Raw genomic sequence first — 14,867 nt, 5'->3', positions numbered from 1 at the left:
GTGTGGGGGGGATCCTAGTCAGTGAGTGCGGACGAGATTTGTATGCCAACAGCAGTCGCGACAAGTGACCCTGCAGCGTGGGACCTTGGATTTTAAGCATGCCTTGTTTAATGATTTACACTGCTCTCTCCAACTGACCGTTGGAGGCCGGCTTGAACGGTGCCGTCTTGACGTGATTTATGCCGTGGTCAATTATAAAGTCTTGGAATTCTGCGCTGGTGAAGCACGGACCATTGTCACTGACCAATATGTCAGGGATTCCATGCGTTGCAAACATGGTTGCGAGGCTCTCCAAAGTGGTGGAGATTGTGCTCGAGTTTAAAATGGTGCATTCGATCCACTTTGAAAATGCATCTACAACTACGAGGAACATTTTGCCCATGAATGGGCCCGCATAGTCTACGTGCACCCGCGACCACGGTTTGGTAGGCCAGAACCAGGGGCTCAGTGGAGCCTCCCTGGGGGCATTGCTGAGTTGGGCACAAATGGTGCACCTTCGGACGCAGAGCTCCAAGTCCGCATCAATACCAGGCCACCAGACGTGGGATCTGGCTATGGCCTTCATGAGAACGATCCCTGGGTGCTCGCGGTGGAGCTCCTGGACAAATGCCTCTCTGCCTCACAGAGGCATGAATACTCGGCTGCCCCACATCGGGCAGTCTGCTTGTAGTGATAGCTCATGCATGCGCCTGTGAAAGGGTTTTAATTCCTCGGGCAGGCATCGCGAGCCTCTGCCCAGTCACCGGTTAGGACACATCTTTTTACTAAGGATAACGTGGGGTCGCTGGCCGTCCAGGCTCTGATTTGGCGAGCCATCATGGCCGAACCTGTGGACTCAAAGGCATTGATTGCAATGACTATCTTACAGTCCTGTTCATCAGACCCTTCCGTGGTCGCCAGGGGTAGCCTGCTGAGCGCGTTGGCACAGTTGTCTGTGCCTGGTCTGTGCCTTATGGTATAGTCGTAGGACGCCAGCATGAGTGCCCACCGTTGAATTCGCGCCGAGGCATTGGCGTTTATTGCCTTGCTCTCGGATAGGAGGGAGGTGAGGGGCTTGTGGTCGGTTTCTAACGCGAACTTGGCTCCGAAAAGGTATTGGTGCATCTTTTTGACACCGTACACGCACGCGAGCGCCTCCTTCTCTACCATTCCGTATCCGCGCTCCGCCCGCGAAAGTGACCTGGAGGCATAAGCTATGGGTTGTAATTTGCCCGCACTATTGACATGTTGCAAAACGCATCCGACCCCATACACTGACTCATTGCATGTGAGAACTAGCTTTTTACCTGGGTCAAAGAAAGTCAAAACACTGTTGGAACACAGAAGGTTGCGTGCCTTATTGAAGGCGCGTTCCTGGGCGTCCCCCCAAAACCAATCGCACCCCTTCCTGAGTAGCTCGTGGAGAGTCTCCAGCAGCGTGCTTAAGTTCTGCATAAAGTTCCCAAAGTAATTGAGTAGCCCGAGAAAGGCACGCAGTTCTGAAACATTCCGGGGCCTGGGTGCCAGGCGAATTGCTTCTGTTTTGGATTCTGTTGGGCGGATTCCATCAGCGGCAATCCTTCTGCCCAAAAATTCAACCTCGGGTACGAGAAACAGGCACTTGGATTTCTTGACTCGTAGGCCTACCCGATCCAACCGCTTTAGTACTTCCTCCAAATTACGGAGATGGGAGTCGGTGTTCCTGCCCGTGATAAGTAAGTCGTCTTGAAATACAACCATCCCCGGGATGGACTTGAGCAGACTCTCCATGTTGTGCTGGAATATGGCAGCTGCCGACCTGATGCCGAATGGGCATCGATTGTTCATGAAAAGGCCTCGATGTGTGTTGATGGTGGTGAGTAGCTTGGATTCCTCAGTCAATTCTTGCGTCATATACGCAGATGTGAGGTCTAATTTTGAGAAAAGTTTACCTCCAGCCAATGTGGCAAATAAGACCTCCGCTCTGGGCAGCGGGTACTGGTCCTGTAGGGAGACTCTGTTTATGGTAGATTTGTAGTCCCCACAGATTCGTGCGGATCCATCAGGCTTCATGACTGGGACGATGGGACTTGCCCAGTTGCTAAATTTCACAGGTGATATAATGCCTTCCCACAGAAGCCTGTCTAGTTCGTTTTCAATCTTTTCCCTCATCACATAGGGTACAGCTCTGGCCTTGTGATGGACCGGTCTAGCATCCTGTGTGATGTAGATTTTGACTTTGGACCCTTTGAAAGTGCCCACACCTGACTAAAAAAGATGTTCAAATCGCTTTATAACTGTTGAGCAGGAGGTCCGTTCCTCTAATGACATGGCATGGACATCATCCCATTTCCAGTTTAGTTTTGCCAGCCAGCTTCTCCCCAGCAGTGCTGGGGGGTCTCCGGGGACAATCCACAGGGGAAGTCGGTTCACTGTCCCTTTGTGTGTGACAGAGAGTATGGCGCTGCCAAGGACTGGTACGATTTCTTTGGTATAGGTCCTTAGTTTGGTGTCGACCCTTGTGAGTTTTGGTCTGTCTCTTTTATGCGGCCACAGTTGTTCAAATTGTTGAGCGCCCATGAGAGATTGACTCGCTCCTGTATCCAGCTCCATGTTGACAGATATCCCGTTGAGTAGGACCCTCATCATTATAGGAGGCGTCCTGACGTAGGAGCAGCGGCTATTGATCGTGTTGACCCGCTGTACATCGGTGTCCCGGGTACTGTCCCCACCATCTTCTGGTCCGCTTTCCGACCCTTCCGATTCGTATACCAGCCGAGCTGCCATTTTTTTGCACATGCGGGCCAAATGCCCTGTATATTCACAGTTTCTGCAAACAGCCTGCTGAAATCGACATTCCCTTGACGATTGCCCACCCCCACACCTCCAGCACAGACTGCTTGCAAAGAATGAGCTGCGTCTGGCTGATGTCTCTTGAGCTTCTCTCAGTTTGTAGTTGATTGCTCGCATTGTGGGTTGATGAGGTGTGAACAGCCGTTCCTGTGGCCCTTGATGGCTTCTGTTGCCACTGCTTGCTGTCGAAAGCCTGTTCTGCCGGTTTTGTTTGTGTGTGGGGGTAGCAGCTTTTCTAATGCTGTGAACTCCTTGTTCCATTATTTTGTTAGTTGTCGTACCTGCATTGTAAATCAACCTCGTTTCTTCTTCCCCTACCAAGAATGTCTGTGCAACCAGTGCTGCTGCCTCTAAGATCAGGTTCTTGGTCTCTATGAGCTTTCAGAATATGCCTGCGTGGCCTATGCCTTCAATGAAAAAGTCTCTCAGCATTTCTCTCCTCAGTTCATCGGAGAACTCACATAAACTAGCCAACCTCCGAAGTTCCACCACGAAGTCGAGTATGCTCTGGCCCACACAGTGTCTGTAGTTGTAGAACCTGTGTCTGGCCTGTGTAGGCTGCTCGCTGGCTTCAGGTGGTCTCTTACCAGTGTGCTCAATTCTTCAAACGACTTGCTTGCTGGTTTCTCAGGTGCCAACTGATCCTTCATTAAAGCGTATGTTTTCAAGCCACAGCTGGTCAAAAGATGGGCTCTTCTCTTGTCTGCCGTATCGTCGCTTAACCAGTCTTTGGTTACAAAGCTTTGCTGGAGCCTTTCTATAAAGTCCTCCCAATTGTCTCCCGCATTGTACTTTTCATCTGATCCGTTGTTCGCCATTCTGTGGATTCTGTAATCCCGTAACCCGTCGCCACTGTAAATTCCTGTCCCCTCGGTACAGATTCACACGAGGCATGTAGTGAAGTCAAGGTCACTCTGGACCTGCACCTTTTATTTCACAGCTCTGGAATGCTGCACTTGCCTGAGACCTGTGCTTATATACCTGTCTCTTGCAAGTGCACCCCTGGTGGTAAGGTATGCTGGTGGTTACAGGTCATATCTTATTACAGTCATGTATAGCATGTTAGGATACAGTTATATATAATAATGTAAGATACATGACAGTGGCCATGTGAGATACATGACATAATTCCCCCCTGAACCCTCAGTGCAAATCGTCTCTGCATTACTTATGCTCTGGGCTTAGCGCTATGTGGGTTCTGTCTGGTAGACCTCTAACAGGCCGGCTCAACCTTGGGTGGGTAGTTGATGCAGTAGCGTGCTGGTGGTTGCTGTTTGTGTGTGTGTTCCTGACCACTCCATTCTCCTCCCCCTCTCCCACGTTGGTGTGACGGGGGCTCCTGGCATTCATGTACACACAAGTTCAGGTTAGTGAGTTTTGAATGGTTTTTTTTGAGTGTTTCCGTGGTGCGACAAGAGCATTCAGTGCCTTGTCGATGTGGTGACCGATGCATAAGGACAAGCTAGTTCTGGACCTGCTGGGTGGTACCCCTGCAGTCCTGTGGCAGTTCAGTGCCCGGTGCTGGCAGTGGGAAGCCGGTTGGCTCACGTAGCCTGCTCTTGGGGCTGTTGCCATGGTCCCTAGCGTCAGGCAGGTTCACAGATGTCTGTGACCCTCCTGTCCTTTCTTTGCGCCCTGGGTCCCAGCTGCTCCCTGAGGAGCTGTCGTCTAGCAGTGCACAGGGAACCACTGATTCGCTGGCCTGAGCGTCGCTTGGTTTGAGATCCTGGCTGGTGCTTGTTTCCTCTGGGGAGACAGTGGTGGGTGACCCTACATCTAGGGGTATGGCCCTAGTGCAGTATGCTCCTTCAGGCACGTGGCAGTTGGTGCCATCGGTTGCCTGAGAGATGGAGCCGACCCAGGGCATGGTATCACCACCGGTGCCTTTACCCTGCTGAGGTCACTTGCTTAGCAGCTCGTGTGTGTTGGCTGCTTGTGGCCACACTTCATGGTGCATGACTCTGGTCCCCGGGACACAGGCTACAGCATTGGGTACTTGCTGGACCTGTGTGTAGCTGATGGGTGTCTGCCCGCTGCATTGGCTGCGTGTGGTGGGAATCCTGCATCGCACAGATTTTCCTTAATTATGATGGACACTCTAGGGGTCCGATCACGATCGCGCGACTTTTCCTCGCTGGTTGCATATGCACAGTTCAAATCATCAATTCCACATTGTACATAATCGCGCGACTTTTCCTCGCTGGTTGCATGTATACAATTCCGATTATCGATTACGCATTTTACATGGTCAGTTACACACTTTACATAATCCGTTACACCTTTAGTCTCTAACGTACAACTCTTGTTACATTGCTTAATTGTGTGGAACTGTCCCTTTAAATGTAGTGGGTTGCCAGTCTCCTTTAAGAGCGCCTTGCTTGCTTTACCCCAATCCGCTTCTCCGTTTGGTGCCACGTGTTGCTCCATCGGCACTGCACCTCGTGGTCTGGCCGCAGCCATCTTTGTCTTCAGCGCATCGCCTCGTGGTGCGGCGCCATCTTTTCTTCGTCCACGATGTCAACTGCGGTGATCCTCTTCTCCCCGGGTTCTGCCTCTGGAGTTGGGAAGTCGCTGCTGGATCCAATTTTTTCCCTCATGAGTCCTGCCACTGGAGCCTGGAAGGTGCATTCAGGTTGTCTCAGCTGGATCATCTCCACGCAGTCGTGCTGAACGGTGCCGTGCTGGTCAGCTCATTGGGCCTGGGCCCACCCTCAGGCGAGGGCTTGCTTTGCCTCTGAGCGCAGAGGGCTTCGATTGCTGGAGGGGTGAAATCTTCCCACTTCCACTGGATCTTCTCCATCCATCTTCTGCCGAGCAACGTTGGTCCATCACCTGCAATAATCCACAGAGGTAAGTTGTGCACCGCGCCATCATGGAGTACCTTTCCATTCACACTACCAATGATTGGGATGATTTCATTGGTGTGGGTGCATAGCTTTGCCTGAACCAGGGCCAACTCGTGTCGTTCAGCCGGATTGTCCCATAGTCTCTCAAAGCCTGCTTGATTCATCACTGACTGGCTCGCCCCCGTGTCCACTTCCATGAAGACTGGAGTTCCCTCTATCTCGACTTCCATCTTCAGCAGGGAGCACTCGGTGGTGCAGGTAAACATACTATGTACTTCCCCGTGGGACTGGGCTGCCTCTCTGTCTAACAATTCATAATCCACACTGGATTCATGGCTATCTGCGTACTCCTCATCGACACAGTGAGTCCTATTTCTCTTACACATTCACTGGAGGTGGCCCTTTGTGCTGCAGCCTTTGCAAACATAGTCTTTAAAACAGCACTGGAGGGCCCTGTGATTCCCTCCGTAACGCCAGCATGGTGCTACTCAATTAGCCCCCCTCGGCGGACTCTGAGTTAAGGGAGTCAGGGGCCTGTTCTCTCTTCCCTGAGAGGATTCGATCTCTACAGGCCAGCTCCTGAACGGCGCCACTCTGTGCACAATACCTGCCGGGTTTGAGTCCTGAGGGTGAGATATCTGCCTGGAGTTGCAGGTCGAGGTCATGAATTCCTGGCTCACAGAGATGGCCTTCTGCAGTGTGACTGTGGTATCCACCGACAGTAGCTTGTGAAGGCGGCCCTCATGGCCAATTCCAATGACAAAAATGTCCCGCAGCGCTTCGTTAAGTTGGTTGCCGAACTCGCACGGTGCCTCCAGCCTCCTGAGGTCTGCGGCGTACTTCCCGACTTCCTGGCCTTCGGGCCGTCAGTGGGTATAGGACCGGTGTCTGGCTGTGAGGATGCTCTCTTGGGCTTGAGTTGCTCCTGGATCAGGGTTACGAGCTCCTTGTACGACTTGGTCATTGTCTTCGCTGGTGCCAGCAAGTCCCTGACGAGGCCATAGATGGTGGGCCCACAACTGGTTAGCAGGATAGCACGGCGCTTATCAGTCAGTGCGGCCGAGTCGTCTCCTGCCAGGTCGTTTGCTGTGAAAAATTGTTCTAGCCTTTCCACAAAGGCGTCCCAATCATCACCATCAGCGAATTGCTGCAACGTACCAAGGGTAGCCATTTCCGCGTGAAAGTTCGTATTCTCGTCGCCAGTTATTGTGTCCTTAGATGCTCTAACAATGATTCCACAAGGCAGTGTGTTGTACTTGAACTGTAGTGACCTTAGTCCTTTATTAGTTACTCCAGAGTGAGGATCACACCTGGTGGCCTGCCTTTTATACTAGGCCAGGCACACATGTACAGGTAACCTACAAGTCTCCCACTGCTGTGCCCTCTGGTGGCACACCTTGATATGGTACCAACAGTGGCCATGTAAGATACATGACACCACCTTGACATGCACATCCTGAAAACATCTCACTAGGTTAACACTAACACATTCCTTTCCTGCAATAGAAGCTAGCGTGCAATAACACGGAGCAGGCATCCATACAATTATCGTCCCCCCTGAAGAGCCGTCATAGACATTTCGCGGCCAAAATGACCCCTTCCATTAAGGACTGTTACCGCCAGAAATCCGAGCCATGCAGTGGAGTGGACTGGCCGCCGATTTTTCATGGAATGGCTGCCATTTTAAAAATTGTCCTCCTGCGATATCCCAGCAGTGACCCGCTCCCCCCACTACTGTGCTGCTGCTATTGATCCGTCCTAAGTGCGTCATCAGACCGTGCACTGCTGATGCTTCCCCCCCCAAAAGCAAAATTCCATGCTGAAAATCTTGCTCCTGCCGTTCAGTGCCACCGACAGCGTTTTCTGTCGGTGCACTGTGTTTGGAGTGCTTCTAAAATGGTGGTGCGGCTGCCATTAAAGAGGAGCACCTACTGACCCGGATGCCATCTTATTTGCCAGGTCAGCTGAAAATTATGCCCCTGACTTCAGCCAGGCCACCAACAAGCAGCCTGGCATCCTGCCCAGCCGAAACCTTCCTTGGTGGCCCAGTGGACCTACCTTAAAGAATTGCAGAGCTCACAGTGGCTCTCCCCTTTAAGTGAATGGGAGAGACATGGTGACGCACCAATGTGATGACATCATCACCCCAACTTCCGTCCCTCTACTTACCGAACTTCCGCTCACCGCTGCATGTCCTCCCCCGACTTCCGGGCCGCTCGGGAAAAAAAAGGCAAAGAGCAGAATTTTGCACAAGGGGCCACCACATCTACCGTGGCAGTGAAAACAGTCGAAACACATTAGGTACGCCGTGTTTTCGGCGGGGGCAATTTCGGCCCCAAAACTCTGTCGGGCGTAGCTGGACCAGTGGAAGAGGATGACATCACTCCAGAACATACAGCATCACTGAACCTTACCCAAGCAAACACCAGTACACAGACTGGTACCACGTGTAGTTTAGAAGCTATAGTAGATAGATGGGAGATTCATCAAGCACAAGTGTGCATGAGTACGGGCTAGTGTATAGGACATTTCAGGGAGTATGTTGCCAGAGGGCAAATTTGCATCTTCGCCCTTCTGCAGAGGGTGGAGATGAAGACCGCGAGGACCCAGCTTACAGAAAAAAACTGTTGACTATAAAGCACAAACTTCTAAGTGCACTGGGCAGCCTGCCAGGGAGCTTCCATTACACAATGGCAAAGAGCATGGAGGAGTCCAGCTCCAACTTGTGCAGGGTATTCGCTCACAAATCCAGACCATGCAGTCAACATGAAGTGTGTGGTCAGATCTATGACTACTGCATTGGGACACAAAATCGTGCAGCTCTGGTGGCAGCTCTGACAGCTTCAATAGAAACTCAGGCTACTCTCATTTGGCTCTGGACTGCAGAGTGTTTTCTGGCTCACAAAGCATGAAGGACAACATTGATAGGGGCTTTGACAGCACCTTCTTATTCCTGCACTCTGTTCTTGCTCAGAGCAGCGGGAGTGCTGAGTGGCAGCCCTTTGAGAGTGACATTAGCTCCATGGGCATCATTATGAGAGTGGCATTGGCTCTATGGGAGAGGCAGATGCCTGCTGTCAATGCTCATTGATCTATATAAACATAAATGAGTAGATATCTATGATGTTATAGAATACTACCATCATCATAAGAGTTCATGAGAGATGCACCTATTCTACTTTTGGTCTATGTAACTGAGGTTTCCTTTGAAGATGCCAATGGCATTGCCATGTATGCAATGGCAGACAGTAATTCAAATAACCAGTGCTCCATGACATCATTCATATGGAGTGGCACTGGGAATGTTCAGATCCAATCACAACACTTCCAATAATGAAATAGGCCAAGCCAGCCTACAGTAGGAAATGGACAACGTCCAACATCCAGGCTTGGGCTGACATGTGGCAGATAACTTTTGCATGAAATAAATACCAGGAAATGACTATCCAACAAGAACAGGCCAAGCCAAGAGATTATTAGCAAAATTGAATGCACACAGAATTGAAGGTAACGTTGATAATTTGTGTGTGGCAGGTGGGAAAGGAGAAGTGGTCCCGACAAGAGCATGGAGGGGGAGATCCAAATCTGGGCAGTGAGGCAGTAGTAGCGGGATCATAGAAGGGAATCTATCTTTCAAAATCCTGCCTTGTTTGAATAAGGTTCTTATTGTAAGGATAGAGTTATAAGAACATAAGAATAAGGAGCAGGAGTAGGCCACATGGCCCTTCAAGCCTGCTGCACCATTCAATAAGATCGTGGCTGATCTTCTACCTCAACTCCACTTTCCTGCCCGATCTCCATATCCCTTGATTCCCTTCGAGTCTAAAGATCTATCGATCTCAGCCTTGAATAGAGTCAATGACTCAGCATCCACAGCCCTTTGAGGAAGAGACTTCCAAAGATTCATAACCCTCTGAGTGAAGGCATTTCTCCTCATCTCAGGCTTAAATGGCCGACCCCTTATCCTGAGACTATGCCCCCTAGTTCTAGACTCTCCAGCCAGGACAAACAGCCTCCTAGCTTCTACTCTGTCAAGCCCTCTCAGAATCTTATATGTATCAATGAGATCACCTCTCGTCCTTCTAAACTCCAGAGGATATACGCCCATTCTACTCAATCTCTCCTCATAGCAAAACCCTCTCATCCCAAGATTCAATCCAGTGAACCTTCATTGTACCCCTTCTAAGGCAAGTATATCCTTGCTTTGATGTGGAGACCAAAACTTTGCACAGTACTCCAGGGTCCAGAAATTGGTGGCCTTACTGCCCACTGCCGCATGATGCCACCGACTGCCAGCGAGTTTTGCTGCCGGTCTCCCCTCTGTGCCAGTTTCCACTCGGGCTGCAGCCGGCGGGAGGGGAGTACCGCCAGGAACCGCCCACTGACGGTCTTTGGTGGCCAAGTAGCGCAAGTGTCCTCCCGCCCGCCAAGCTGCCAGTTTGGTGCGGGCGGGAGTCGGCGGGAGTCGACGGCAGCAGGGGGAAGGACCGTTGCGTGGAGGTAGGTCTAACCCCGACGGTAAGTACGAAGACCTGCAAAAAAAGACTAGTGAACATCTTTTAATTATTTTTTTTACAGTGTCTTACCTGTATGGGCTCCCCTGAAGGACATCCGGTGGGTTTTTTTCATTGATGATTTTCATTTTCAGGTCTTCCACCCTCCCTGGGCCCGACTCCATCCTCGGCAGCAGTTGGGTGGCAATCGCATTTGCCGCCGAGATTGAGAGCTCCCACCTGCTGCTGCCCAGATTGATGGCGCAAGCCGCTATTTGGCCGCCGGTCGGTACTGACACCTCTTTCAGAAGAATCTTCCTGGCAAAGTACCGCCCTCGGCGGTCTTGCGGCAGCCATCGGCAGTCCTTTGGGTGGCACTTGGGCAGGCCTCGGCCTTCACCAATTTCAGGCCCTTGTGTGGTCTCACCAAGGCCCTGTACAATTGCATCAAGCCTTCCTTACTCTTGTATTCCAACCCCCTTGCAATATAGGACAACCTACCATTTGAGTTCCCAATTACTTGCTGTACCTGCATGTTAACTTTCTGCACTTTGTGTACAAGGCTAGGCAAATTCATCTGAACACTAACATTTAATAGTTTCTCACCATTAAAAAAACATTCTGTTTTTCTATGTTTGTGTGTGAAAGAATAGCAACAACAACAACTGGTACACTCATAATAAAGGTGGAAACTGAGTACTGTGTACAATGAGCAAGTGTGACCTTAGCTCCTTTAATTAAACTCTAGAGTGCAGGTACCTCGTGGGTGGCCTGCATATATACTGTGCTCCCAAGGGATGCTCTCTGGTGGTCAGGTGTCATGCATGTTACAAAGGATTAAATACATAGCATCATTCCCCCGTGAAGTCAACAGTACACTTATTTACAAGGTGAGACGATGTGGGGCTTTGTGTTCCCTTGTCAATCGTCTCGGTACAAATGTGGGTGTGGATGGGTTGGTCAGTTCTTCACTGGGCTGTTGGGCAGCCAACCTTGCCGGGCTGCTGGGGATGGTGAGTTTGGCTTCATGGTCAACCATGATGCCAGTTGCAATTTGTGTGTGCGTTGGAGGGTCAAAGTTGGTGGTGTCCTCTTCGGGTTGTTCGTAGCTGTTGGTGAACTGCAATTTGATTTGGTCCAAATGTTTTCTGTACGTTTGTCCATTGGCCAATTTGACCTGAAACACCCTACTCCCCTCTTTGGCTGTGACCATGCCAGCGAGCCATTTGGGACCATGTCCATAACTGAGCACAAACACAGGATCATTGATCTCAAGATTGCGTGACAAATTTGCACGGTCATGGCACCGTGACTGGCTCTGTTGCACAGGAGGGCAGGAAAAAGAGTGGGAGAGCGATAGTGATAGGGGATTCAATTGTAAGGGGAATAGATAGGCGTTTCTGCGGCCGCAACCGAGACTCCAGGATGGTATGTTGCCTCCCTGGTGCAAGAGTCAAGGATGTCTCGGAGCGGGTAAAGGACATTCTAAAAAGGGAGGGAGATCAGCCAGTTCTCGTGGTGCACATTGGTACCAACGACATAGGGAAAAAAAGGGATGAGGTCCTACGAAACGAATTTAGGGAGCTAGGAGCTAAATTAAAAAGTAGGACCTCAAAAGTAGTAATCTCGGGATTGCTACCAGTGCCACGTGATAGTCAGAGTAGGAATCGCAGGATAGCACAGATGAATACGTGGCTTGAGCAGTGGTGCAGCAGGGAGGGATTCAAATTCCTGGGGCATTGGAACCGGTTCTGGGGGAGGTGGGACCAGTACAAACCGGACGGTCTGCACCTGGGCAGGACCGGAACCAATGTCCTAGGGGGAGTGTTTGCTAGTGCTGCTGGGGAGGAGTTAAACTAATATGGCAGGGGGATGGGAACCAATGCAGGGAGACAGAGGGAAACAAAAAGGAGGCAAAAGCAAAAGACAGAAAGGAGATGAGGAAAACTGGAGGGCAGAGAAACCCAAGGCAAAGAACAAAAAGGGCCACAGTACAGCAAAATTCTAAAAGGACAAACGGTGTTAAAAAAACAAGCCTGAAGGCTTTGTGTCTTAATGCAAGGAGTATCCGCAATAAGGTGGATGAATTAACTGTGCAAATAGATGTTAACAAATATGATGTGATTGGGATTACGGAGACGTGGCTCCAGGATGATCAGGGCTGGGAACTCAACATCCAGGGGTATTCAACATTCAGGAAGGATAGAATAAAAGGAAAAGGAGGTGGGGTAGCATTGCTGGTTAAAGAGGAAATTAAGGCAATAGGTCGGAAGGACATTAGCTTGGATGATGTGGAATCTATATGGGTAGAGCTGCAGAACACCAAAGGGCAAAAAACGTTAGTGGGAGTTGTGTACAGACCTCCAAACAGTAGTAGTGATGTTGGGGAGGGCATCAAACATGAAATTAGGGGTGCGTGCAATAAAGGTGCAGCAGTTATAATGGGTGACTTTAATATGCACATAGATTGGGTTAACCAAACTGGAAGCAATACGGTGGAGGAGGATTTCCTGGAGTGCATAAGGGATGGTTTTTTAGACCAATATGTCGAGGAACCAACTAGGGGGGAGGCCATCTTAGACTGGGTGTTGTGTAATGAGAGAGGATTAATTAGCAATCTCGTTGTGCGAGGCCCCTTGGGGAAGAGTGACCATAATATGGTGGAATTCTGCATTAGGATGGAGAATGAAACAGTTAATTCAGAGACCATGTTCCAGAACTTAAAGAAGGGTAACTTTGAAGGTATGAGGCGTGAATTGGCTAGGATAGATTGGCGAATGATACTGAAGGGGTTGACTGTGGATGGGCAATGGCAGACATTTAGAGACCGCATGGATGAACTACAACAATTGTACATTCCTGTCTGGCGTAAAAATAAAAAAGGGAAGGTGGCTCAACCGTGGCTATCAAGGGAAATCAGGGATAGTATTAAAGCCAAGGAAGTGGCATATAAATTGGCCAGAAATAGCAGCGAACCCGGGGACTGGGAGAAATTTAGAACTCAGCAGAGGAGGACAAAGGGTTTGATTAGGGCAGGGAAAATGGAGTACGAGAAGAAGCTAGCAGGGAACATTAAGACGGATTGCAAAAGTTTCTATAGATATGTAAAGAGAAAAAGGTTAGTAAAGACAAACGTAGGTCCCCTGCAGTCAGAATCAGGGGAAGTCATAACGGGGAACAAAGAAATGGCGGACCAATTGAACAAGTACTTTGGTTCGGTATTCACTAAGGAGGACACAAACAACCTTCCGGATATAAAAGGGGTCGGAGGGTTTAGTAAGGAGTAGGAACTGAGGGAAATCCTTATTAGTCGGGAAATTGTGTTGGGGAAATTGATGGGATTGAAGGCCGATAAATCCCCAGGGCCTGATGGACTGCATCCCAGAGTACTTAAAGAGGTGGCCTTGGAAATAGTGGATGCATTGACAGTCATTTTCCAACATTCCATTAATTCTGGATCAGTTCCTATGGAGTGGAGGATAGCCAATGTAACCCCACTTTTTAAAAAAGGAGGGAGAGAGATAACAGGGAATTATAGACCGGTCAGCCTGACATCGGTAGTGGGTAAAATGATGGAATCAATTATTAAGGATGTCATAGCAGTGCATTTGGAAAGAGGTGACATGATAGGTCCAAGTCAGCATGGATTTGTGAAAGGGAAATCATGCTTGACAAATCTTCTGGAATTTTTTGAGGATGTTTCCAGTAGAGTGGACAAGGGAGAACCAGTTAATGTGGTGTATTTGGACTTTCAGAAGGCTTTCGACAAGGTCCCTCACAAGAGATTAATGGGCAAAGTTAAAGCACATGGGATTGGGGGTAGTGTGCTGACATGGATTGAGAACTGGTTGTCAGACAGGAAGCAAAGAGTAGGAGTAAATGGGGACTTTTCAGAATGACAGGCAGTGACTAGTGGGGTACCGCAAGGTTCTGTGCTGGAGCCCCAGCTGTTTACACTGTACATTAATGATTTAGACGAGGGGATTAAATGTAGTATCTCCAAATTTGCGGATGACACTAAGTTGGGTGGCAGTGTGAGCTGCGAGGAGGATGCTATGAGGCTGCAGAGCGACTTGGATAGGTTAGGTGAGTGGGCAAATGCATGGCAGATGAAGTATAATGTGGATAAATGTGAGGTTATCCACTTTGGTGGTAAAAACAGAGAGACAGACTATTATCTGAATGGTGACAGATTAGGAAAAGGGGAGGTGCAAAGAGACCTGGGTGTCATGATACATCAGTCATTGAAGGTTGGCATGCAGGTACAGCAGGCGGTTAAGAAAGCAAATGGCATGTTGGCCTTCATAGCGAGGAGATTTGAGTACAGGGGCACGGAGGTGTTGCTACAGTTGTACAGGGCCTTGGTGAGGCCACACCTGGAGTATTGTGTACAGTTTTGGTCTCCTAACCTGAGGAAGGACATTCTTGCTATTGAGGGAGTGCAGCGAAGGTTCACCAGACTGATTCCCGGGATGGCGGGACTGACCTATCAAGAAAGACTGGATCAACTGGGCTTGTATTTACTGGCGTTCAGAAGAATGAGAGGGGACCTCATAGCAACGTTTAAAATTCTGACTGGGTTTGACAGGTTAGATGCAGGAAGAATGTTCCCAATGTTGGGGAAGTCCAGAACCAGGGGACACAGTCTAAGGACAAGGGGTAAGCCATTTAGGACCGAGATGAGGAGGAATTTCTTCACCCAGAGAGTGGTGAACCT

The sequence above is a fragment of the Pristiophorus japonicus genome, chromosome 9 (genome assembly GCF_044704955.1).
Source record: "Pristiophorus japonicus isolate sPriJap1 chromosome 9, sPriJap1.hap1, whole genome shotgun sequence".
Lineage (NCBI taxonomy): Eukaryota > Metazoa > Chordata > Chondrichthyes > Pristiophoridae > Pristiophorus > Pristiophorus japonicus.
The sequence above is the reverse complement of the archived record's forward strand: the minus strand, read 5'-3'. Positions refer to the sequence as shown.